Raw genomic sequence first — 25,330 nt, forward strand, 5'->3', positions numbered from 1 at the left:
AGCTCGCGGGTCAAGGAAACAAAATGCTCCTAAAGGTAAAACTAAAATAGAATATTTGTTGGCATACTATGGTACATAGTGATCAGGTTTTAACTCGTGTACATGCATTATCATCCTATTTTATTACATTATTTTCTCTTTGTTGGGGTTTAGGGGTTTTGTCATGTGGTCACCATCAATTCTTGATGTGCTTTGCTATATAATCATCATCCATTTTTAGCACACCAGAGTTGTATGTATTGTTGCCCTTCCTTTTTGTTGACTAGTGGCTTCCCTACCAACTCAACCTCATTCAAATCCTAACCTTCTATAGATAGCAAGTTTTATTTCACAAGGAGATACATGAGCACATTACAAATTAGAGGTGAGGTTATTTTTTACAATAAAAATTAATGGATCAAATACCATATTACCTAATTGTCCCGTTAGTTCAAGTAAACAAAGGAATACAATGATACATTTGTCTACTTAGGACCAAGCAATCAAAAGATTGTTAATGGCAATATTTATTTTGTAGAAACAGTAATATTGTTCAAATGTTTGGCAAACACTTTAGGAACTCAAAAAGTTTGGTTGAAGCAGAACAGTATCACTTGAAGCAGATGCAAAACTAGAGGCCAATGTACCATATTAAAGTATAGATAACTCTATGCAATCGAGTTTTCCAATTTTAACAAGTAAAAGTTCTCCATGAATTAAAGAATCGAAACAGTGTAACTCTGCTTCAATCTGCAGACGAACAGGGCAAGGGCTTGAAAAAACAGAGTACTAACTCAGCTTCTTGATAAAAGAAGTCTTCAAAGAAGGGAAGAAAGAAAATTCGAAAATCGAAATCAAATCATTACCGTTTTGCTTTCTCTCTGAAAAGTGGAAATTTGGTTGTTTATTTCAGTAATTGTCGAAACCAGATCGCTGATTCGCCGCACTCCCCGCTTCTCGTTTCCGCCTGGAACTGCAGCCGCTTCTTCGACCGTCCGTTGGGTGCGCTGTTCGAGGACCTTCCCAATCGCTGATGTAGTCCGGAAGGATCTCCGCCTCGTCGGAGACCCGAAGATCGGACAATGCAGGACAGACTTCGGCGGGATCCCATGGCCCGGGAGGCAAGTTCCGGGGTATGGGCACTCTGAAGTTGGGATTGCAGAATTTGACAGGAAGATCCGGAAGGGATTTCTTTGGCGGTGACAAAAGGGGATCGGGGATTAGCTCCTTGGGAAGTAAAGATAACAGGATCGGGCTATCGGCGGCGGGGGTTTGCGATGATCTACGAGGCTGTGAAGGAGTAGGAATCTCCGGAAAGGATTCCTCTGGCCAATAAAGGAAATGCGGTATGAGCTCGTGAGGAAGGAAATCGAACGGTGGCTGGGGATCAGAAAAGGGGGTTTTCGATGAACGATGGGGCGGTGAAGGAGAAGGAATCTCCGGAAAGAATTGTTCCTGCTGCGAGGAAGGGTGAGGGCGAATGAGCTCGTGCGGAAGGAACGCGAATTCGGGCAGGCGATCTGCGACACTGGAGGTTTGCGATGATCGAATAGGCCACGAAGGAGCAGCGGGAATCGCCGGGCCTTCGACTTCGCTGCCGTTTCCGTCTCCGTCGCCGTCGGCGTCTCCGGTGGCCATCGGTGAATCTGAATGCCAGACGCCGCGGAGGAAGAGCGAGCGCGGCAATTTGAACTACTATAGGGGAATGCCGGTGGTCCCGCGGGTATTCGATGGGGTAAGTGTCAGTTGCCGTTGCTGGTACTCTGGTAGTTCATTCGACTTTGTACGGTTTTTTTGCTTATTTTAGTATTTCGTGTCGTGGGAGGAAAAGACGAAAGAAGATAAAAAAGGAAAGAAAATGGACAGGAAAAAGAAGATTCCTCCGCTTGTTTACTAGGACGAAAAAAGAAAAGAAGGAGCGAAAGAGAGAGAAAGTTTTCTGTTATTTTTTTCTCCATTTGGTTATTATTAAATTCAAGAATAATGTCCATATAATTTTTTATATTTTATGGAGTAAACTGAAAAAACTTCCTTAGGTTAAGATAAGAGCAAACATAAAATATTCAAAGTTTCTCTACTCTAATTTACATATTTTAGGGTATCTAAATTCTCTACTCATTCACTTCTTAATCTCCATGTCGTATTTTAATTTAATTTAGTGAAGTTCCTCTAATCGTATTTTAAATTCTTATCATTTAGTCCACTTGATCTTTAGCATCAATGATCGCAGAGTTAAAATTTTCCCATACCTTAGTCATTTGACAGATCATTTATAAGTTGTTCTTATAATTTATCATCCTTTCATAATATGGATACGGATCTTTATATTACAATAATAACAAAGTTGGTACTAGTGGCAAAGGATAAGGGTTGATTTCCATGAAATTCATTCTCTTAATGATTAAATATCCTCGTATCTAAGACGTCACTTGGTATTTAATTTATCTCTTTTCATCTCATTGTAGGACTAACAACGAACAAGACTCGGGGTCAACTAAATCATCTTTACTTCGTTAACATCAATCACAATTAGATCTGACACAGTTAAATATGCTTCAACTATACATAAATTATGATAAATATCATATTCTCCTTACAATTTGATTATGAATGGGCTATTATATATTTAAATATAGTATGTTGTGTATAGGAGAAGTAGTTGGGTTAAATTAAGAGGGATGAATAAATAAAATGTGATGAATGAAATAGATAGGTGGCTAATAAGAGTGTAATCAAATCGAGTTGAGCTAAGTTGGATAGTAAGAGGTTCAAGCTTGGTTTAATTAGTTTTTTTTAAGCTCAAGTTTTGCTGGAGCTCAATTTGAGTTTTAATTCCTAAGCTCGAATTCAGTTCATAATGAAATTAAATACTTCACGAACCGCTCGAGCTCGATTCAAAGATAATTTCTTTAAAAGTTAAATGAGTTTAATTCAATTCGTTAGTATATCATTTTTCATACCGTTAAACAAGCTTGAGTTCAAACTTGTTAGGCACATAATCGAGGTTGAGTTAACAATATTGTTAAAACTTTTAAATTTTAATTATTAAGATATTATTATGTTTATAATTCAGGTGAGATTTATATAATAAGATAAACGAGACTCTTAATAAACACGTTTGAAAGCTTCTAAACATGTTTGTGAGCTTATTAACTTAGGCTCAACTTGATAATATTTTTGAGCTCGAAATCATACTCGAGTTTTACTCATTAACTCAATCAAATGAATTCAAGTGAATTTATTTTAGAATTGAGATTCGAATAGTTCGCAAACGACTTGACTCGTTTTACACTTTAGTTGCTACCGTATTTATAGAAAAAATCAAGTGATATTTCTTATATGCTTCTATTGTTAAAGTACAAGTTAGACTTGAATCGATCAAGTTATTAATATTTGTGTTGGCTTAAGCCTAAAATAGTTAACTTGGATATTTAATGACAAATGATTTAGAAAAATAATGAGGGCTAATAATAATATATTCATCCTACACCATTTTTGGACGAATCTTGGTCGTTGCTGAGTCAACTTTTCATCCATTACTAACGATTCGATTGCGATTAGGTCAGCTCATTGAAGAATATTACTTTGTACCATAGTGCTGATTGTCAAAAATAAATAGAACCCACATGGGGGGACCACTTCTTCTGGCAAATGGTCAGAGTGGTAATTTTGTGGGTAACATCGAGTCGTAGTAGGCACAGCCATCGATTCCAACGTGTCAAATGCGCGGTTCAATTCGACAGTCACGATTGGAAATCGACTGTTACCCCTCGCCGTCATGACATCATCCTCTTTTAAAAATATAGAAAATAAATAAAACCATCCAATTTCTGCTCTTCAGTCCTCCTCCTTCTGGACTTCTGGTTGGTCGTCACTGAAGTTGAGCTTCTAGATTTATTGCTGCGTGCGCTTCCCGATTATCCTGGGATTTGTCCGCCTACAAACAAGCAAAGCAAGGTGGAGCTCAAAGACGGCGTACGATCGCAAGCGAAGTAGATTCCGAGCATCGGCGGTTTGGTGGCATGGCCACGGAGGAGCCGCAAGGTGTTCCAGCAGTGGGCGCCACGTAGGAGATCCATTAGTGGACAAAGGTCATCCAGTTCCTCAGACGAGCGACCCCGATCATCCTTCATAACGACAACGACCCTTGCCCTCTCCTTGCCATCTATGAGTTTTCGATTAGTGTAGCGTAGCTTCGATACATGTTGAAAAGTAAACTTAATTATAGATAGAATAGAATAAATGAGGTGACAGTGGATAGAGATAGAATGGATGAGGTGACAATCATGATAGGAACAAGAGTTTCGTGGAGATAAAATAATAATATAAAAAAGTCATAATTATCTGAGATTGATGCTTATCCAATAAGTCTATAAATATGTACTTTTTTTCATGAATGAAACAAGTTGAGTTTTTTGTTTTATTCTCCTCCTCTTCCACGTAAAGATTCTTCTCCTCTTCCACATTTTTCTTTTATAGTCCTTTTATTTCTTCTCCCATAATTCCTTTTTCTAACAAAGTGGTATCAGAGCCAAGTCGATGCTTCCTATCCCTCGTCTTGCTGATTTGAAGTATGGTAATTAGAGTATCCAAATGAGTGCTTTAATGGAGATCGAAGGCTTGTGGGATATTGTCGAAAGAGGCTATAAAGCGCCTCAAGAAGGAGTTGACCAAACAGAGGCACAGAGGACGACAATGGCTGAACAAAAGAGAAAAGATAAGAAAGCTCTTTTCTTTATCTATAAAGCTCTTGATGAAGCTACTTTTGATAAAGTAGTCGAAGCTACAACTTCCAAAAAGGCATGGAAGATCCTACAAGTAGCATACAAAGGTGATGAAAGAGAAAAAAGTATTCACCTTCAAATCCTGAGAGGGGAATTTGAATCGTTGGAGATGAAAGAGTTCGAAAGTGTATCATACTACTTTACAAGGGTATTGGTTATTGTCAACCAATTGAAAAGAAATGATGATGACATTGAAGATAGTCGCATTGTAGAGAAAATTCTACGCTTGTTGGAGCCAAGTTATGACTATGTAGTTGTGGCCATAGAAGAATCAAAAGATGTGAAAGAAATGAAGGTGCAAGAACTATTAAGCTCTCTACAAGCTCATGAAGCAAAAATGCAAAGAAGACGGAGAGAGCTTATGGAGCAGGCTCTACAAACCAAGCTCACGATTATTGATCAGAAAGAAGAGTCAAAGATCGAAGATTCATAAGAAAATGGTAGTGGTCGTGGTGACTTCCGTGGACATGGCCGAGGTAGAGGCCGTGGTAGGGGCTCTGCTCAAGGCCGAGGAAGAAGTAAAGACAACAATCAAGGTAGAGACCAAAGGTATGACAAAGGAAATGTAAGATGTTATACTTGCAATAAATTTAGACATTATGCAACGAAATGTTGCTCTAACAATGTGCAAGGGAATGCTAATTACGCATCAAAAGAAGGCAATGACAATGATGTAGTTTTGCTAGCAAGAAAGGATGGAGATTCCACAACCAAGAATTTGTGGTATTTAACTTCGGGGCAAGCAATTATATGTGCGGGCGTAAAGATATGTTTGCCGAGTTGGATGAAATGGTGAATGGACAAATCTCGTTTGGAGACGCGTCCAAAATCCAAGTAAGAGGCGTTGGTAAGATTCTCATCAAACTTAAAGATGAAGCTTACACATACATCACCAATGTTTATTATGCGCCCGACATGAAAACAAATATTATTAGTCTTGGACAATTGCTTGAGAAAGATTTTAATATGCAACTAAAAGATGGTAGTCTTTGTTTGAGAAAGCAAAGCAAACTTATTGCTCATATTCCTATGTCTAAAAATAAGATGCTTTCTCTTGATATTAAGCATGTTACTGCAAAATGTTTAAGTGCATGCATAACGAATAGTACATGGCTATGACATATGAGGTACGGGCATGTAAACTTCAGAGCTCTAAAGCTTCTCTTAAGCAAAAGAATGATGAATGATCTTTCTCATATTAATGCTCAAGATGATATTTGTGAAGGGTGTGTTCTTGGCAAACATCCTAGAGCAAGTTTTCCGAATGAATCGCACAACCGAGCTAAGAAGTCTCTTGAACTCATTCATACAGGCATATGTGGGTCAATCATTCCGACCTCCTTTGGAGGTCGTCAATATTTTCTAACCTTTATTGATGATTTCAGCAGAAAAACTTGGGTCTATCTTTTGATGAATAAAGACGATGCTTTTAAGAAGTTCAAGGAATTCAAAGGATTGATAGAAAATCAATCCAGCTATACTATCAAGGCAATGCGATCAGATGGTGGTGAATTCACCTCAAAAGAAATTAAAATTTTTTGCAAAACTCATGGCATTTGGAGGCCTTTAACCGCACCTTACTCACCTCAATAAAATATAGTTGCTGAAAGGAAAAACCGAACTATTCTTGACATGGTTCGAAGTATGCTAAAAATGAAAGAAGTGCCTAAAGAATTTTGGGTTGAAATCATAAACTGTGCAGTGTATTTGCTAAATAGATCTCCTACAAGGAATTTAAAAGGAATTACACCTCAAGAAGCATGGAACGAATACAAGCCATGTGTATCTCATTTGAAGATTTTCGGATATATGGCCTATGCACACATTTCGAATCAAAGAAGAATGAAGCTTGATGATAAAAGCTTACCTTGCATTTTCATTGGCTATGATGCAAGATCGAAGGTTTATAGATTCTATAATTCAGTGAACATAATGATTATTATAAGTAGAGATGTTGAATTTCAAAAAGATGGTGCTTGGAATTGGAGCACTAATATGGTAATGATTCAAGAAGAAGAACAAGTGAAGGAGAAAGAATCATCTCTCCACCGTCGCCTACTTTTTCATCATCCTTGGATGAAGAAAATCCTCCACCTCAAAAGACAAGGAGTCTTCAAGAATTATATAAGGTGACTGTTGGAGTGTATACTAAAAGCCTAAGCTTTTGTAAACATTTGTTTTGAATAAAGAATCACATTTGGTCAAATTATCTACATTTGTTTGTAGTTGTTCAATTAATTTATATTGTAGATAACATAGTATGTGGTGTCACATGCAGAAGATATGTTATCAGTACCTTATAAATTATAAACAGTACCTCACGACCAAAATGGAAAGGAACAAACCATTAGAAGGTCGTAGTGTAATTAGGTATTAGTTTATCTTGACTATATAATTACACTAGTACACTCAGAGTGTATTGAGTAGGACCATTTGAGGTCGTTTCATTTATACTGACTTTATAAAGGAACAAAGATCTCAGTTATTATAGAAGTGTGTGCTCTTAATCCTAATATAATAACAAGCACATATATTTGATATTTATTTCTTTAATTTATCAATGGGTGAGATTTAGTTCGATGAATCAATAAGCTCGATAAGTTGGGAAATGATATCACTTATAGTGTGTGTTGTTGATTATAGAAGGAAACTGTGTCCTAGAGATACTAGGTTGATAATGTCCCCAAGAGGAGCTCATAAGGATTGTCATGTTAAACCCTGCAGGTGGACTTAGTCCGACGTGACGATAAGGTTGAGTGGTACTACTCTTGGACTAAGATATTAATTAAATGAGTTGTCAGTGACTCACTTAATTAGTGGACGTTTGATATCTTAAACACAGGGAGACTAACACACTCATAATAAGAATGAGCCCAAAAATATAATTTGGGATTGGTGCGGTAGTTCAATAATAGTTCTCTAGTGGAATGAATTATTATTGATAAAATTAAGTTGTGTGTTCGGGGCGAACACGGGATGCTTAATTTTATCGGGAGACCAAAACCAATTTCTCCTCTCGGTCCCTATCGTAGCCTCTTATTTATAGAGTACTATACCCACCTATACCCACCTTCTATACCCACCTAAAGGGGGTCGGCCAAGCTAGCTTGGAATCAAGCTAGGGCCGGCCTAAGCATGGTTTAGGGTGGTCGGCCCTAGCTTGAATCCAAGCTAGAGGGGGCCGGCCGTATTAAATTAAAAATAATTTTAATTTTAATTTTTATTATGTGGAAGATATAATTTATTACAGAGAATTAAAATTAAAATATCTCTCTTTAAAAGATCTACAAAAGATTAAAAGAAAGAGATTAGATCTCTTTCCTTATTTGTAGATTGGAAAGATATTTTATTTTTTTCTCTTTGAAAAATTATTCACATGTTGAAAATTAAAATTATAGAAATTTCTTTTTATCAACCATGAAGAGATTTTAAAAGGAAATTTTATTTTTTAAAATTTCCAAAGACAAATAAGGAAGTTTTAATTGTTGATTAAAATTATCCTATTTGCTCTACATGAGGTGGCCGGCCACATACAATTAATTAGGAAAATTTATTTAATATTTCTTAATTAATTGTTGTCAAGGAAAGTTAAGAAAATTTTATTATAAATAAATTTCCTTATTGCCAAAGCCAAGGAATATAAAAGAAGGGGTAGGGGTGCCTTCATGGGTGATAACCTCTATTATTTCTCTTCTTCTTTTCCTTGGTGTTGTGGCCGGCCATCATCCTCTCCCTCTCTTCCTCTTGTGGTGGCCGAATCCTTCATCTCCCTTGGAGCTCTTGCGGTGGCCGGATACTACTTGAAGAAGAAGAAGAAGAAGGAGAGAAAGCTTGCATCTCTTGGAGCTTGGTTGGTGTTTTGTTCTTCATCCTTGGTAAAACTTCCTTGTTGTGGCCGAACCTAGTTAGGAGGAGAAGAAGGTGGTTGGTGGTTTCTCATCTTGGAAGATCGTTGCCCACACAACGTCCGAGGTTAGAAGAGGAATACGGTAGAAGATCAAGAGGTCTTTCTAGAAAGTATAACTAGTAATTTTTCCTTTCCGCATTATACTAGTTATTTATGGAAATAATACCAAATACAAGAGGCTTACGATTCTAGTATTTCGAATATATTTTTCGATGTTGTGTTCTTTTGTTTTATTTTTCCTTGTGATTTGATTGTTCTTTTCGGTTAACCTAAAGTTATTTTAGGAAATTAAATATTAGCTTTCCATAAAAGGTTTTGTCTAGTCGGTGGTGGTTGCTCCCATATCCAAGAAGGCCATGTGCCTCGCCACGTCAGTACTGGGAACCAATTATGGAAATTAATATTTAATGGAATTAATAACTTAAGGTGACTTGGGTCGAATGTGTTAAGTTCCGCAGGAGATCCAAGTCAAAACCTAAAAGAACAAATAGATTAAGTTTTGAATCAAACGTATTAAGTTCCGCAGGCGATCTAAAATTTAATTTAAAAGAACACATGGTAGCTAGGAAAAGGTTCAGACCTTTGTACAAATTTTTTTGTACAGTGGAACCTCTAGGTTTTTCGAGTAGCAACCAACAATTGGTATCAGAGCTAGGGTTTTGCCTCTGTGTATTTGGTATTAGTTTAATTATGCACATGTCATACATAATTTAGGCAGGTTAATAGTAGGATGTGCTAACTTTGTGGATGCAGGATCCAACTATTATGGCTTATGTTTTTTTTATATGTGTGATTGGACCCTTGGACATGTCAAGGGCAATTTATATGTGTGTGCTTGATTGTATTATAAAATACAGCAGGAGCTGTATTTAGTTTTTAATTAGGTTTTTATTTTTGATCTAGTTACATGTGCATTCCTTTTATGGAATATAGGATCGATGGATGTAAATTTTTATTTTATGTTCGATCTAGTTTACATGTGCATTCCTTCGAGGAATATAGGATCAAAATTATAAAATTCTATTTATATCGCGGATCGAATCTTGCAAAGCGTGGAACCTTCTGAGGACCAGAGGCGCAGTGGAACAAGGAGCAAGATGGATGCGACAGCTAGACCCGGTGGCGGTGGCCAAATATGGCAGCAGCTTGGGATGACAACACACGGAGGACAACCATAGATAAAAGCCATAATAGTTGAAAATTAGATTTTCTATTTATTGCTTTTATATTGTGCTGTGTGTGCATGTTAGTATACATGTCTAGTAGGCTAGCATAGTTAAAATTCCTCATTTATAAATAACTAAGTGGGAGAGGGATTTTAAATAAATTCCACGGTCTCCATTACTGGTTTGTAAGTGATACAAACAAGCTTGCGCGTTGGCTCTGAGTGCCTTCCTCCATATCGGATGAGCTTGTTTGTGGATCACTAGAGCAAACTTCCATTTTGGATGACTATAGGAAGTTAATTAAGAGCGTGTGATCTTCCCCATCGTAAGGGGCACAATCTTATTAATGGACTTAGTGTTAAGTAGTGGTATACACTTAGGCACGTCTAATAGTATCCTCCCCATCGGAGTCACTGCTATTATTCGTGTGACCAAAGGATACCAACTATTAATTTTATTTGTCAAAAAGTTAGGTTGATAAGATAGTAAAATTAATGGGTTAAACCCTCCTTTTACAAATGTTGAATTTGTATACGTCCACATTATCGTGGCATACAATATTCGCGGTGTTTTGAGGTGTTGGTTAATTTAAAATAATATTATTTGAGGAATCAATATTATTCTAAATTTAGAGTTCTGACCAAAAGTTATTTGTGATTCTTAGGATGACTTTCAACCCACTGTCCATCATACTACAACAGAATAGACTTACTGGTCCTAACTATATAGATTGGAAAAGGAATCTGGACATTGTTCTTACTGCTGAAAGCTATAAGTTTGTACTGACTGAACCTTGTCCTGATGCACTCACTGGGGAATCTACCCAAGAGGAGATTGAATATCATAGGAAATGGGTAAAAGCAGATGAGATGGCGCGGTGTTACATTTTATCTTCAATGTCAAATGTATTGTAACATCAGCATCAAGATTTACCAACAGCCTATGATATTATGAACAATCTCAAGGAACTCTTTGGTCATCAGGATCGGGCTTCTAGGCAAGAAGCCATGAGAAAGATAATGACAGCCACCATGCAAGAGGGTACTCCTGTGAGGGATCATATCCTAAAGATGATGGCTTATCTAAACAAAATACAAATCCTTGGAGGAGAAATTGATGGGGAAACCCAGATCGATATGATCCTCCAAACACTACCTAGAAGTTTTGAGCAATTCCGCCTGAATTATAATATGAACAAAAGGGTATCATTGGCGGAACTATTGACAGAACTTTAGGCAGCAGAAGGTTTGTTTTGTCATAATTCTCATATTCACTATGCTGAAAATGGTTCTACTTCTAAACCGAAAGGAAAGAAGAAGAAGAAACAAATTGGTTCAGCAAAGAAAGTGAATAAATCTCAGAGTACGGGACCTAAAGCTGGAATGAAGAAGCCGAAGGGCAAGTGCTTCATCTGCAAGCAGTCAGGGCATTGGAAGGCGGTAGGAATCAGAACAACAAAGGTATATCTCATGCTCTAGTTGTTGAAACATGTTTAGCGGTGTTATCTACCAGCACCTGGTGTGTAGATACGGGAGCCACTGATCATGTCTGCAATTCCTTGCAAGGGTTCCAGGAAATCCGACGACTATCTGAAGGAGAAATTACCGTCTACATGGGCAATGCTACTAAGGTGGCGACTATTGCAGTGGGAGATGTCTACTTATCTTTTAATAGAAATAGAAATTTGGTTTTAAGAAATTGTCTTTATGTACCCAGTTTTAGAAAGAATTTAATTTCAGTTTCTAAACTATTTTTGGATGGATATTCAGTTTCATTTAGTAACGATGTAGTTATTAAAAGAAATAAAGTGATTATCTGTTCTGGTGCATTAGTTGGCAATTTGTATACTTTAAATCCAATTTCTCCCACAAAGCAAAAAATGGAAATTTATAATTCATCTTCTAACTCTAATAAGAGAAAAGAACCTTCGGAAATGAATCAAGCATATCTTTGGCATCTAAGGCTTGGTCATATTAACTTAAATAGGATACAGAGGCTTATGGCCGATGGACTTTTGAGTTCATTAGAGTTGGAAAATTTTCCAACTTGTGAATCTTGCTTGGAAGGTAAAATGACCAAGAGGCCTTTCAAAGCCAAGGGGTATAGAGCCAAAGAAGTGTTAGAATTGGTTCATTCTGATTTGTGTGGTCCTATGTCTGTCCAGGCAAGAGGAGGTTTTGAATATTTTGTCTCTTTTATAGACGATTATTCAAGATATGGATACATTTACCTAATGCGCCGCAAGTCCGAGTGCTTTGATAAGTTCAAAGAGTACAAGGCTGATGTGGAGAAACGACTAGGTAAAAGTATCAAGACACTACGATCTGATCATGGTGGCGAATACCTATTAGGAGAGTTTAGGAATTACTTATCAGAGGCCGGGATTCAATCCCAACTGTCCGCACCAGGTACACCCCAACAGAATGGTGTGTCAGAACGAAAGAATATGACTCTTATGGAGATGGTTAGATCGATGATGAGTTATTCAGAATTACCAAATTCATTTTGGGGATATGCTCTGGAAACAGCAGTGTACATTCTGAACTTAGTACCTTCTAAATCAGTTTCTTCTACTCCCACAGAATTGTGGAATGGGCGAAAGCCCAGTCTAAGACATATTCGGATTTGGGGTAGTCCAGAACATGTGCTGAAACCAGATGCTGATAAGTTAGAATCTCGTACAGAAGTTCGCGTGTTTGTAGGGTATCCCAAAGGAACGAAAGGTGGTTTATTTTATAGTCCTAAAGACCAGAAGGTCATTGTGAGCACCAATGCCCAGTTTTTAAAAGAAGACTATATAATGGATCACAAGCCCAATAGCAAAGTTGTTTAAGAAGAACTTAGAGATGACACGTCTACTTCAGTACCAACAGTACAAGATGAAGTACCACAAGAGACTGCAACACATGTCACACATGATACACAACCACAGACAGTGCCTCGTCGTAGTGGGAGGGTTGTAAGGCAGCCTGAAAGATTCATGTTTTTGGGAGAGTCTTCAGACTTGATCCCGGGTAAACATGAACCTGATCCCCGAACATATGACGAAGCACTCCAAGATATAGATGCAGCATCTTGGCAAAAGGCAATGAATTCTGAAATAGAGTCTATGTACTCTAATAAGGTCTGGGAGCTCGTAGAACCATCTGATGGTGTAAAAGCCATTGGATGCAAGTGGATCTACAAAAGGAAAAGAGGGACAGACGGGAAGGTAGAAACTTTCAAAGCTAGGCTTGTTGCGAAAGGGTACACTCAGAAAGAGGGAATCGATTATGAGGAGACCTTTTCATCGGTAGCCATGCTTAGGTCTATCCGGATACTCTTATCCATTGCTGCTCATATGGATTATGAGATTTGGCAAATGGATATCAAGACAGCTTTCCTTAATGGAAGTCTTGAAGAGAACATCCATATGAAGCAACCAGAAGAGTTTATTGAAAAAGGCAAAGAGCATCTAGTGTGCAAGCTCAATCGGTCCATTTATGGACTGAAGCAAGCTTCAAGGTCTTTGGAACATCCGGTTTAATGAAGTAATTCAGTCATATGGATTTATTCAGTGTCCGGATGAGTCTTGTGTATACAAGAAGTGTAACGGAAACGTGGTGGTATTTCTTGTACTATACGTAGATGATATTTTGTTAATTGGCAACAATGTCAAGGTATTATCAGACGTAAGGGTATGGTTGTCCAAACAATTTGATATGAAGGACTTAGGAGAGTGTGCACACATTCTTGGGATCAAAGTAATAAGGGATCGCAAGAAAAGAATGTTGTGTCTGTCCCAAGCTTCATATATAGATACAATCCTTGCTCGTTTTAGCATGTAGGATTCCAAGAAAGGTTTCTTACCTTTTAGGCATGGAGTAGCTCTATCTAAAGAGACATCCAAAGACATCAAAGGAGATAGAGGACATGAAAGCAGTTCCTTATGCTTCGGCTTTAGGAAGCCTAATGTATGCAATGCTATGTACGAGACCTGATATCTGTTTTGCCGTGGGCATGGTTAGCAGATATCAGAGTAATCCTGGACAAGGATATTGGACTACGGTAAAGCATATATTAAAGTATCTGAGAAGGACTAGAGATTATATGCTAGTTTACCAAGCAGACGATCTGCTCCCTGTGGGTTACACGGATTCAGATTTTCAATAAGATAGGGACAACAGTAAGTCTACATCAGGCTATGTGTTTACTTTAGGGGTGGAGCCATTTCATGGAGGAGTGTTAAGCAGAAATGCGTTTCGGACTCAACCATGGAAGCTGAGTATGTAGCAGCCTCTGAGGCAGCTAAAGAAGTAGTATGGCTCAGGAACTTTCTAATGGACTTAGATGTGATTCCTGGTTTGCCCAAAATCATCACAATTTATTGTGATAATAGCGGTGCAGTTGCAAATTCGAAGGAACCACGAGCTCATAAGGCAAGTAAACATATAGAGCGCAAGTACCACCTGATACGAGATATCGTGAAGCGAGGAGAAGTTGTCATCGCCAAGATTGCATCAGCGGATAACCTGGCAGATCCTTTCACTAAGGCTCTTCCGGCGAAAGCTTTTGATCGGCATGTGGAGGGAATGAGAATCAGATGTGTGGTAGAAGAAATGGCAGCTTAGTCATTAGTATAAGTGGGAGATTGTTGGAGTGTATACTAAAAGCCTAAGCTTTTGTAAACATTTGTTTTGAATAAAGAATCACATTTGGTCAAATTATCTACATTTGTTTGTAGTTGTTCAATTAATTTATATTGTAGATAACATAGTATGTGGTGTCACATGCAGAAGATATGTTATCAGTACCTTATAAATTATAAACAGTACCTCACGACCAAAATGGAAAGGAACAAACCATTAGAAGGTCGTAGTGTAATTAGGTATTAGTTTATCTTGACTATATAATTACACTAGTACACTCAGAGTGTATTGAGTAGGACTATTTGAGGTCGTTTCATTTATACTGACTTTATAAAGGAACAAAGATCTCAGTTATTATAGAAGTGTGTGCTCTTAATCCTAATATAATAACAAGCACATATATTTGATATTTATTTCTTTAATTTATCAATGGGTGAGATTTAGTTCGATGAATCAATAAGCTCGATAAGTTGGGAAATGATATCACTTATAGTGTGTGTTGTTGATTATAGAAGGAAACTGTGTCCTAGAGATACTAGGTTGATAATGTCCCCAAGAGGAGCTCATAAGGATTGTCATGTTAAACCCTGCAGGTGGACTTAGTCCGACGTGACGATAAGGTTGAGTGGTACTACTCTTGGACTAAGATATTAATTAAATGAGTTGTCAGTGACTCACTTAATTAGTGGACGTTTGATATCTTAAACACAGGGAGACTAACACACTCATAATAAGAATGAGCCCAAAAATATAATTTGGGATTGGTGCGGTAGTTCAATAATAGTTCTCTAGTGGAATGAATTATTATTGATAAAATTAAGTTGTGTGTTCGGGGCGAACACGTGATGCTTAATTTTATCGGGAGACCAAAACCAATTCCTCCTCTCGGTCCCTATCGTAGCCTCTTATTTATAGAGTACTATACCCACCTATACCCACCTAAAGGGGCCAGCCAAGCTAGCTTGGGAACCAAGCTAGGGCCGGCCTAAGCATGGTTTAGGGTGGCCGGCCCTAGCTTGAACCCAAGCTAGAGGGGCCGACCACATTAAATTAAAAAATAATTTTAATTTTAATTTTTATTATGTGAAAGATATAATTTATTACAGAGAATTAAAATTAAAATATCTCTCTTTAAAAGATCTACAAAAGATTAAAAGAAAGAGATTAGATCTCTTTCCTTATTTGTAGATTGGAAAGATATTTTATTTTTTCTCTTTGAAAAATTATTCACATATTGAAAATTAAAATTATAGAAATTTCTTTTTATCAACCATGAAGGGATTTTAAAAGGAAATTTTATTTTTTAAAATTTCCAAAGACAAATAAGGAAGTTTTAATTGTTGATTAAAATTATCCTATTTGCTCTACATGAGGTGGCCGACCACATACAATTAATTAGGAAAATTTATTTAATATTTCTTAATTAATTGTTGTCAAGGAAAGTTAAGGAAATTTTATTATAAATAAATTTCCTTATTTGCCAAAGCCAAGGAATATAAAAGAAGGGGTAGGGGTGCCTTCATGGGTGATAACCTCTATTATTTCTCTTCTTCTTTTCCTTGGTGTTGTGGCCGGCCATCATCCTCTCCCTCTCTTCCTCTTGTGGTGGCTGAATCCTTCATCTCCCTTGGAGCTCTTGCGGTGGCCGGATACTACTTGAAGAAGAAGAAGAAGAAGGAGAGAAAGCTTGCATCTCTTGGAGCTTGGTTGGTGTTTTGTTCTTCATCCTTGGTAAAACTTCCTTGTTGTGGCCGAACCTAGCTAGGAGGAGAAGAAGGTGGTTGGTGGTTTCTCATCTCGGAAGATCGTTGCCCACACAACGTCCGAGGTTAGAAGAGGAATACGGTAGAAGATCAAGAGGTCTTTCTAGAAGGTATAACTAGTAATTTTTCCTTTCCGCATTATACTAGTTATTTATGGAAATAATACCAAATACAAGAGGCTTACGATTCTAGTATTTCGAATATGTTTTTCGATGTTGTGTTCTTTTGTTTTATTTTTCCTTGTGATTTGATTGTTCTTTTTGGTTAACCTAAAGTTATTTTAGGAAATTAAATATTAGCTTTCCATAAAAGGTTTTGTCTAGTCGGTGGTGGTTGCTCCCATATCCAAGAAGGCCATGTGCCTCGCCACGTCAGTACTGGGAACCAATTATGGAAATTAATATTTAATGGAATTAATAACTTAAGGTGACTTGGGTCGAACGTGTTAAGTTCCGCAGGAGATCCAAGTCAAAACCTAAAAGAACAGATAGATTAAGTTTTGGATCAAACGTGTTAAGTTCCGCAGGCGATCCAAAATTTAATTTAAAAGAACACATGGTAGCTAGGAAAAGGTTCAGACCTTTGTACAAAATTTTTTGTACAGTGGAACCTCTAGGTTTTCCGAGTAGCAACCAACAGTGACAACTCCACTTAATCTCATTTGTCTTTATGATAATGAAGAGATTGTATCTTTTGAAGAAGCTATTAAAGATAGCAAATGATAAAAAGCCATGGATGAAGAGATGAAGGCAATTGAGAAAAATGAAACTTGGCATCTTACTACTTTGCCCGATGGCCACAACCCCATTGGTGTGAAGTGGGTTTATAAAGTAAAGAAAAATATTCAAGGAGAAATAGAAAAGTACAAAGCACGACTTGTCGAAAAGGCTACAAACAAAAGGTCGACATTGACTACGAAGAAGTGTTTGCTCCCGTTGTCCGAATGGAGATTATAAGGTTGATAATCTCTTTAGCCGCTCATTTAAAGTGGTAAATATTTCAGCTTAATGTTAAATCGGTATTTCTTAATGGTTACTTAGAAGAAGAAGTCTATGTTGAACAACCGACTGGCTACATCAAGGGGGGGCAAGAAAGAAAGGTGTTGAAGTTGAAGAAAGCTCTCTACAGCTTGAAGCAAGCACTGAGAACATGGAATTCAAGAATTGATGCATACTTCAAAGAAAATGGCTTTATGCAATGCCCTTATGAGCATGTTCTTTATGTAAGAGCAGATAATGATAACATCTTATTGGTATCATTATATGTAGATGATCTAATCTTGATAGGAAGTTCACCTCAAATGATAAAATTTTTTAAGGAAGCTATGACAAAAGCATTTGATATAGCTGATATGAGACTTATGTCCTACTTTCTCAGCTTGAAGGTGAAATAAAGAGTTGATGACATATTTATAACTCAAGAACAATATGCAAAGGAGGTCCTCAAGAGATTTAGAATGGATGATTGTAATCCAATTAACACACAGGTGGACTGCAGAACAAAGTTATCCAAGAGTGACGAAGGAAAGACGGTTGATCCCACACGTTTCAAAAGCTTGGTGGGAAGCTTGCGGTACCTAATTTGTACTCGACCGGATATATTATATGGAGTCGGTCTTGTGAGCAGGTTCATGGAGGAGCCTAAAGAGACTAATTAGAAGGTGGCCAAGCGGATCCTTCATTATGTCCGAGGTACTCTGAATCACGGATTATTTTATTCTCACTCTAACAATTCTCAACTTGTTGGATATTCGGATAGTGATTGGGGCGAACCTGTGATGACCGGAGAAGCACTTCCGATTTTGCATTCTTCATTGGAGATACGACATTTTTTTGGATGTCAAAAAAATAACCTATTATTACTCTTTCCACTTGTGAAGCAGAGTACATTGTGGCATCCTCATGTGCTAGTCATGCTATATGGCTAAGAAGCTTGCTAAAGGAGATAAAATTTGAACAAAATGAACCAACTCAAATTTGCATTGATAACAAATCAGCAATTGCATTGGGGAAGAATTCTGTATATCATCAAAGAAGTAAGCATATTGATGTTCGCTTTCATTCTATTTGTAAACATGTTAAGAACAAAGATGTGGAGCTAGTCTATGTGAAGACTAAATATCAGGTTGTTGACATCTTTACCAAGCCACTGAAGTTTGAAGATTTCATCAAGATGCAAAATCTACTTGGAGTTACAAAATTAAGTTTAAGAAGGGGTGTTGAAAAGTAAACTTAATTATAGATAGAATAGAATAAATAAGGTGGCAGTGGATAGAGATAGAATGGATGAGGTGGCAATCATGATAGAAACAAGAGTTTTGTGGAGATAAAATAATAATATAAAAAGTCATGATTATATGAGATTGATGCTTATCCAATAAGCCTATAAACATGTACTTTTTTTCATGAATGAAGTGAGTTAAGTTTTTTATTTTATTCTCCTCCTCTTCCACGTAGAGATTCTTCTCCTCTTCCACATTTTTCTTCTATAGTCATTTTATTTCTTCTCCCATAATTCCTTTTTCCAACAATACGAACGTACGGTGTTCCAGGAGGGAGCAGTTTTTAGTTAATCGACTTAGCTTATGAATTCTTGTTGGTTTAACTTTTGGGATAGGTAATGTCTTGCTGCTTAGGAACAATCTCGACTTGAGCTCGGATGACTCGGAGGTCTCACTGCATAAGCTACTCTCTCTTATCATGGAAGGTTGATTGATTCCAACAACAATGTCCAGGTCTGCCAGGTTGGAAAATAGGTCTTGATCATGTCTTAAGACTACAGAGATGATTCGCTGGTCACGATGGATTGACTGTTAACTGGTAGAAGACCTTTTTTACTCCACGGAGAGGTTTCCTCTCGATCCTGCGCACACGGAGATGAGCCGACAAAACGTCAGCACCCCAAAACCAGGGAGAGTCCCTAGCAAATGCCCTCCAACACTCATGTCAGTACAAGTCCGGAAAGGTGAATGAAGAATAGTAGAAAACGTGCGCGAGAATAAGCTTTAGATGTTCAGAGAATATACCTTGCCTACGGAAATGACTCCCCTTTTCTATATTATCTCTCATAACCTCCACAAACATGAGGTGGTAATATGTGTCAGAGGTTGTTAAGGAAAGGAAACTGCACAACTTGGCCAATATGCAATAATTGTCCAAGAAATCTTTTGCTTACTCACATATATACCTCTTTTGTCGTTTGTAGTTTATGCCCTTGTTGAGGTTGTTTGAGGGAATATGGTGTCATAAGTGGTCGGCTGATGGGAGACACGATAATCCTTGACGAAGGTTCTAGAAGAATATTCTTTGACACATAATTGTTATTCTGATAAGTTGTTAGGATGTTGTTTGCTGAGTATCTCTTGGTCGACCGCCTTTATATCTGTCTCTACATTAAACTGCCTAGTCACATTCTATATAGTCTGCTCTGTTATGTCTTATACTGCGTATATCTCGGTCGGCCAGTAAGACCGACCGCTTTTATCTCTGTCTCGACATTAAACTGCTCAGTTACATTTTACATAATATTAAAGATCCGTTTGAAGAATGATGCACTACCTTAGTTATATTAGAAATCTGTTTGAAAAATAATATGATAATCTGTGTGTCCTGGAACACCATTGATAAACTGTGCTTGCTGGAAATTCGTCTGGGTAGCAATATGTGGCTAAGTGCCTCAAACCCGACCGGCCTTTTACCCGGTCGGGCACGCGCAGAAAGATTTGTGCGCCTCGAGTGCCTTAAGCCCGACCGACCTTTACTCTGGCCGGGCTTGCATAGAGAATTACTCTGGCCGGACTTACATAGAGAGATTTGTGAACCTTAAGTGCCTTAAGCCCGACCAGGCAAGCATAGAGATATTTGTGAGCCTGAAGGAGGCTGACTTTTATTCTGACCACACCTATGGCAGGTCGATTGAGAGATGGGTATAGGGCTAGCCAAACTTAAACTCGACCAAGCATGCAGTCTTTTTAGTTCAAGAGTGAGGCATTGAACTCCTCCTGTTCGACTGGCATAAAGGCCGGTCGGCCTTATTCCGAGTGACTTTTAACCCGTTCAGGCTTATGCTGAGAGCCTGGGTGAATGACGAAGCTAGATAGGGAATGTTCGCTTCCCTTGACTCTAACCACCACATCACCATGATTTTGACCACCACGTCATCTCCTGGGTCCACTAGTTACATCCTGTATCAGGTCTAGTATTGAAATCTTGTTACAGATTTCTGATTTGTTGATTCACTCTGTTTGCCCGTGCAGGACAAGGATGATGGGTATCTCAAAAATCAACAGCAAAACATTTCTGATGCAATTGATCTATTGCCTAGGCTTGCGATCGGGATTGATGTGAATGTGCATTTTAGGAAGTGAGCTTATGTTGTTTCTTTTAAGTGTTTTTTCACTCAAGTTCATGACGTTGTATATCTATATGCAGGATTAATGATTTTGCATTTACAAGGAAATGTGCTATACTTGATCTCCTTGAAATTGGTCTATATCATGGTTGGATTGTCGATCCTTAGGTCAACTTCTTATACTTCAAAGTCCTTGTTGTCATAGATTATAAGTTAAGTTAGCTTTTACTTTGCTAAGCACCTTGAATGACAGTACTTACATAATAGTTCAACAGTATTATTTCTTCTTATACAATATATGTATGATATGTTTTTTGTTGACTATGTTCGTTAGGTATTCTTTATTTCCATATGCATAGAATGCTTCTATTTTTTAACTTCATTTTTGTGTTCATCCTACAATTTATTCTGTATCATGAGTGAAATGTAATTTTGGGGCGAGAGGTGAGTCCACTTAGGAGTTGATTCGGATGTTAACTGAATGCAAGGGTTTTGTGAACAAAATATTTCTATTCAAGAATCAATTGATTGGAAGATAAGCAATCAACTGGAGACGAAGTTCGATTCAACTGTCGATTTAGTTAGTAGTCACTTAATGACTACATTTGTCCAAATAGTCAATTAGCGTCATTATATAAGAAAGGAGAGATTTTATTGAAAACATCTCAAGCTTCTTATTTTAAGAGATATGCCCCAATATGTTTTGTGAAGGGACGGGTCTAGTGGAATCATTTGACAGTGACGCACCAGATGCATCATAAGTTGTGGATAAGAAGTGAGGTCTTCGAAGCACGTTATATCTTTGCCTCGGCGCATGCATTTCTTATATTTCTATTAATTGACATGATCGAACACACATGTACACCTTGTTTATCATTGTGTTGTATGGTAAAATCTTGATTAGATGAACCGACTATTCACCTTCTCCCCCTCTAACCGGACTCAAACATTATCCAAATTAGGCCTTCCAATCCTGACACATCTTTCTGGGATTATGTAAAAGTTTTCTTTATGATGAGTATTCAATACTTGTGATGACAATGTTACTTTCACTCATTCACCAATGTTGCTTAAAATGTACACTGTTCCAGGACACTGACACTGCAGTGGCAAGAGGCTTATAGTCTTACAATGCTCTTGCTTGTGAGCTTGTACAACCCTTGAAATGAAAACAACCTTAGGAGATATTAAGGGTGAAGAGGAAGCAGATTATATTGATTTTGCTGCAGCTACAACAGCTACCCTGGGTGTCCCCTCACCTTCTCTTTCAAGAGGTAGATTATTTGAGGGTCAAAATTCCGCCACTATCAAGAAAAGAAGAGGGAAAGATGATATCGAGGAGGAAGAGGAGCTTATGAGAGTCTTGAATCTCTCAAAATCAGAAGTTTGAACTCCTGTTTGTGTTTCTATCTGTCCTGTGGTTCATGTTAATGATTCTTGTAATTTAGATGAAAACAAAAATGTTCACAGTTCTGAGCCAGGATCTAACACTGATTCTTTAGACAGAAATTGGAGATGGATCTAGCATTATCTACCAGTCACAGGTCAATAATGATCTCAAAGACGATGTTTTAGCAGAAAATAACTCTCTGCCAGCTATTCCTGTAAGTTCTACAAGTGAAGCAGAGTCCGATGGATCTGGACATTGTGAAAAATCTAGTCAATCAGACGAGAATACACAGACTGACACAGCATCCAACCAGGTTCCAAATTTGCAGTTTTCTGATGATAGTAGCTCCAATAACCTTATAGCAGCTTCAGAAAATGGCCAGTCTCTCAAACAATCATTCCATGATGACCTCAGAGATCCAGTTCATGAAAATCCTACTCGTATATCCATTGCTACTGAAAGTGGAGGTTATGAGCTTTCAAATGTTTCTGGTTGCATAGCCTCAAGCCTCAAGCCTCCAGGAGAATGAACGCATTTATGAAGAAGAAGATTGCATCATTAAATCTGGACCTGCAGCATGTGTTAATCCGGAGCCAGTTTATGAAGGTGAAATGATTCTTGCTGTGCAAGCTTAGAAAATAGAAGCTACTGACCACACTGCAAATATAAAAGATAGTGTTGTTCACGAACAATGTAAGATAAGTACTTGTTTTTGTTTATTGGAGACTTAGTTTTAATATTGTGGTTTCTTTTGATTTTTCAATCTTGTCAAAGTTTCTGCAAAATAATACTTATTCTTGTTTCTAGGGTGTCTGATAACGAATTTTCTGTAACACAGTAGTTGCCAATTGACAATTTATGGGTGAAGTTTCATCATGCGATTGTTTTTTTATGTCCTTTTCCATGTTCCTGCACTTCTTGTATATTGTTTAAAATTTTCTTTTTCTTTCACAGCCTATTTTGTTTGCAAGAAGTTTTAAAGGAAGGGGAGCTCTGCATATTGTTCAGAAATAATCACTTCAGCACTATGTTTAAGGTACATCCAAGGGATGAAGTATTTGAGCAATTGACCTCTCATATGTCTCTTGCTTCAATGAGATACAGTAGATTATATTAATGCCTGTACAAACTAATGATGTATTACTTTGCTATCCTTAATGGATACCTCCCAACTTATTATTTTGTGCAGTATAATGGTGAACTATATCTTTTAGCTACAGATCGGGGATATATGAACGACTTGGTTTGGGAGAAGTTGAATGAGGTATTTCTTCTTTCCTGGAATATATGACTCTTGTTATCAAATTCTTTTGTAAATTATGATATTTGATTTTCTTAATAATGTTGTCACCTATGCTTTTGAATGTCTAGATTCTTTTTTGTTCATTCCATTTCATTTTTACAACAGTTTTGTCTTAGTTTCTTCTGCTTGTATCCATCCATAAGGTCAACGGAGGCACCATCTTTATGACTGGAAACTTTGTGGAATTTAAGGCTGATGATCAGGTTCATCATTCATGGAATGAACTAAGTGCTATGACCAATACGGCTGTATGTATATCATCACTATATATTTAATTGAGAAAATTGTTTTCTCTGAGCATAATAATATCAATATGGAGTACCTGATTGTGAAGGGGAGTCTTGACACAACAGTAAAGTTGTTGTCATATGACCAAAAAGATCACGGGTTCGAATCATGAAAACAACCTCTATTGCTTTTCTTCCAATGTAATTTGGTCCCAACCATGAAGGTCTCTATTCTGCTTGATGTAGTTTACTCATTTCAGTCGTATTGCCATAGTCGGACACATCTTTATAAGTTGGAAGTGATTTATCTGTTCTCCGTTTTCTTATGAAACTCAAGTCATAACCTCCACATGAATTGGATGTTCTAAAACATTCGTGCCAGAACGAACTATCTCTGACTTGTAGTCGTCATTTTTTATAAAAACTGGAGCTTAATCTTTGCCTGCTTAAAATGAAAAGCAAACTGTCCTAGTACATGGATCTTCCCAGCATTTGCTCTTACTGAACTGTGTGATCAGCACAGTTTGATGAAAACCAGCGAGTTTTTACTAAGCCAAACTGAAGCAGGATACAGGTCTGATTTTTTCCAATCCGACCAGCCATTCCATGTCGTTAGACTGCAGATTCTATCCTTTTGGGCTAACTTGCCAATGTGCATTTCTTTCCATTTAAGCTTGATTTAGTTACTCATTTCGGTTGTATTCCGTATGCTCTGGATACCAACAAAATACTCCAATACAATTCTTCAGACGTATCATTAAAAATTTGATGTAAATAACATGATGCAAAAACAATACATACAATAAGTTTTAAGTCTGAATTATGAGTTCGTTGAATTCTGCAACCAGTTCTACTGTACCTTCAGTTCTGCAAGAACTTCCAACGTGCGGAAGGTTCTCGGCAACCATACGAGGCAATTTAAGAGATAGTTTTGGTCTGTGTCACTATCTTTCTGTTTAATCATTTTAATTTCTTCTATTATTCTAAACTAGTTACAAGAGAATATTAACACGTTACTCTAACAAGCACATAAAACTATTTGCTAATCTAAGATAAAATTCTTCTTAACTTCAACTACGAAGAGTCAACAATTTGATATATATATATATATATATAATGGAATTAGAATTTTGTTTAACCTTAAATTGCTAAAAAAAATTCGTTCAATGAATAAGGATGATGAAAAATATAATGATCATGTTAAATGTGATGAAGCCCCTACAGTTGGCATAGTCGATATTGGTACGATGTTCTAATAAATTTTGAGATCAATTTTCAATTGTATTCCGATTAAATGTGATGAAAATAGAAACATCTTTGATGTGAATGATGTCATCTGACTCTTGCCCTAAAGCCAACTTGGGAGGGTAAAGACAAACAAATTAAGCACGTGCTCCTACCCAATTATAAATATTAAACATTAAAGAATAAAAATTAAAAAGGTATTATTATTTTTTACTTTTATTATCTTCTTATTTTTTTAAAAGATATTTATATTTATATTTTAATATTATCATAACAACTCTAGTTAAAATTGCTATTTATTACAAAAGTATAATATTGAAGTAATTTTAGTGAAATTAAAATGATTTTAAATATTATGTTGGAACAATTTTAATAAGTTGTAATTGAGTATTTTGGTGTACTATTATTATTTTATAGGTAATAATTTTACTCTAAAGAAATATTTTTTTGAAAATACTACTTTGATCCGGTGGTAAGGACGAGGGATCACTAGTTGGCGGGAGGTCAACGGCACGTGGAGGTCAATGGTCAAGAGGGTCAAGCCAGAGGTCGGGCCGACCAAGCATCCGGCCGACCAGCATCCGGCCG

General features: G+C 37.2%; 1 pseudogene; it reads left to right on the top strand.

Annotated features, from left to right (window-relative positions):
* Positions 1-1,684: 1,684 nt before the first annotated feature.
* LOC122048692 lies at positions 1,685-24,426 on the top strand (annotated as a pseudogene).
* The last annotated feature ends 904 nt before the right edge of the window (positions 24,427-25,330 follow it).

Source organism: Zingiber officinale, chromosome 2B (genome assembly GCF_018446385.1).
Source record: "Zingiber officinale cultivar Zhangliang chromosome 2B, Zo_v1.1, whole genome shotgun sequence".
In the NCBI taxonomy this organism is placed as follows: domain Eukaryota; kingdom Viridiplantae; phylum Streptophyta; class Magnoliopsida; order Zingiberales; family Zingiberaceae; genus Zingiber; species Zingiber officinale.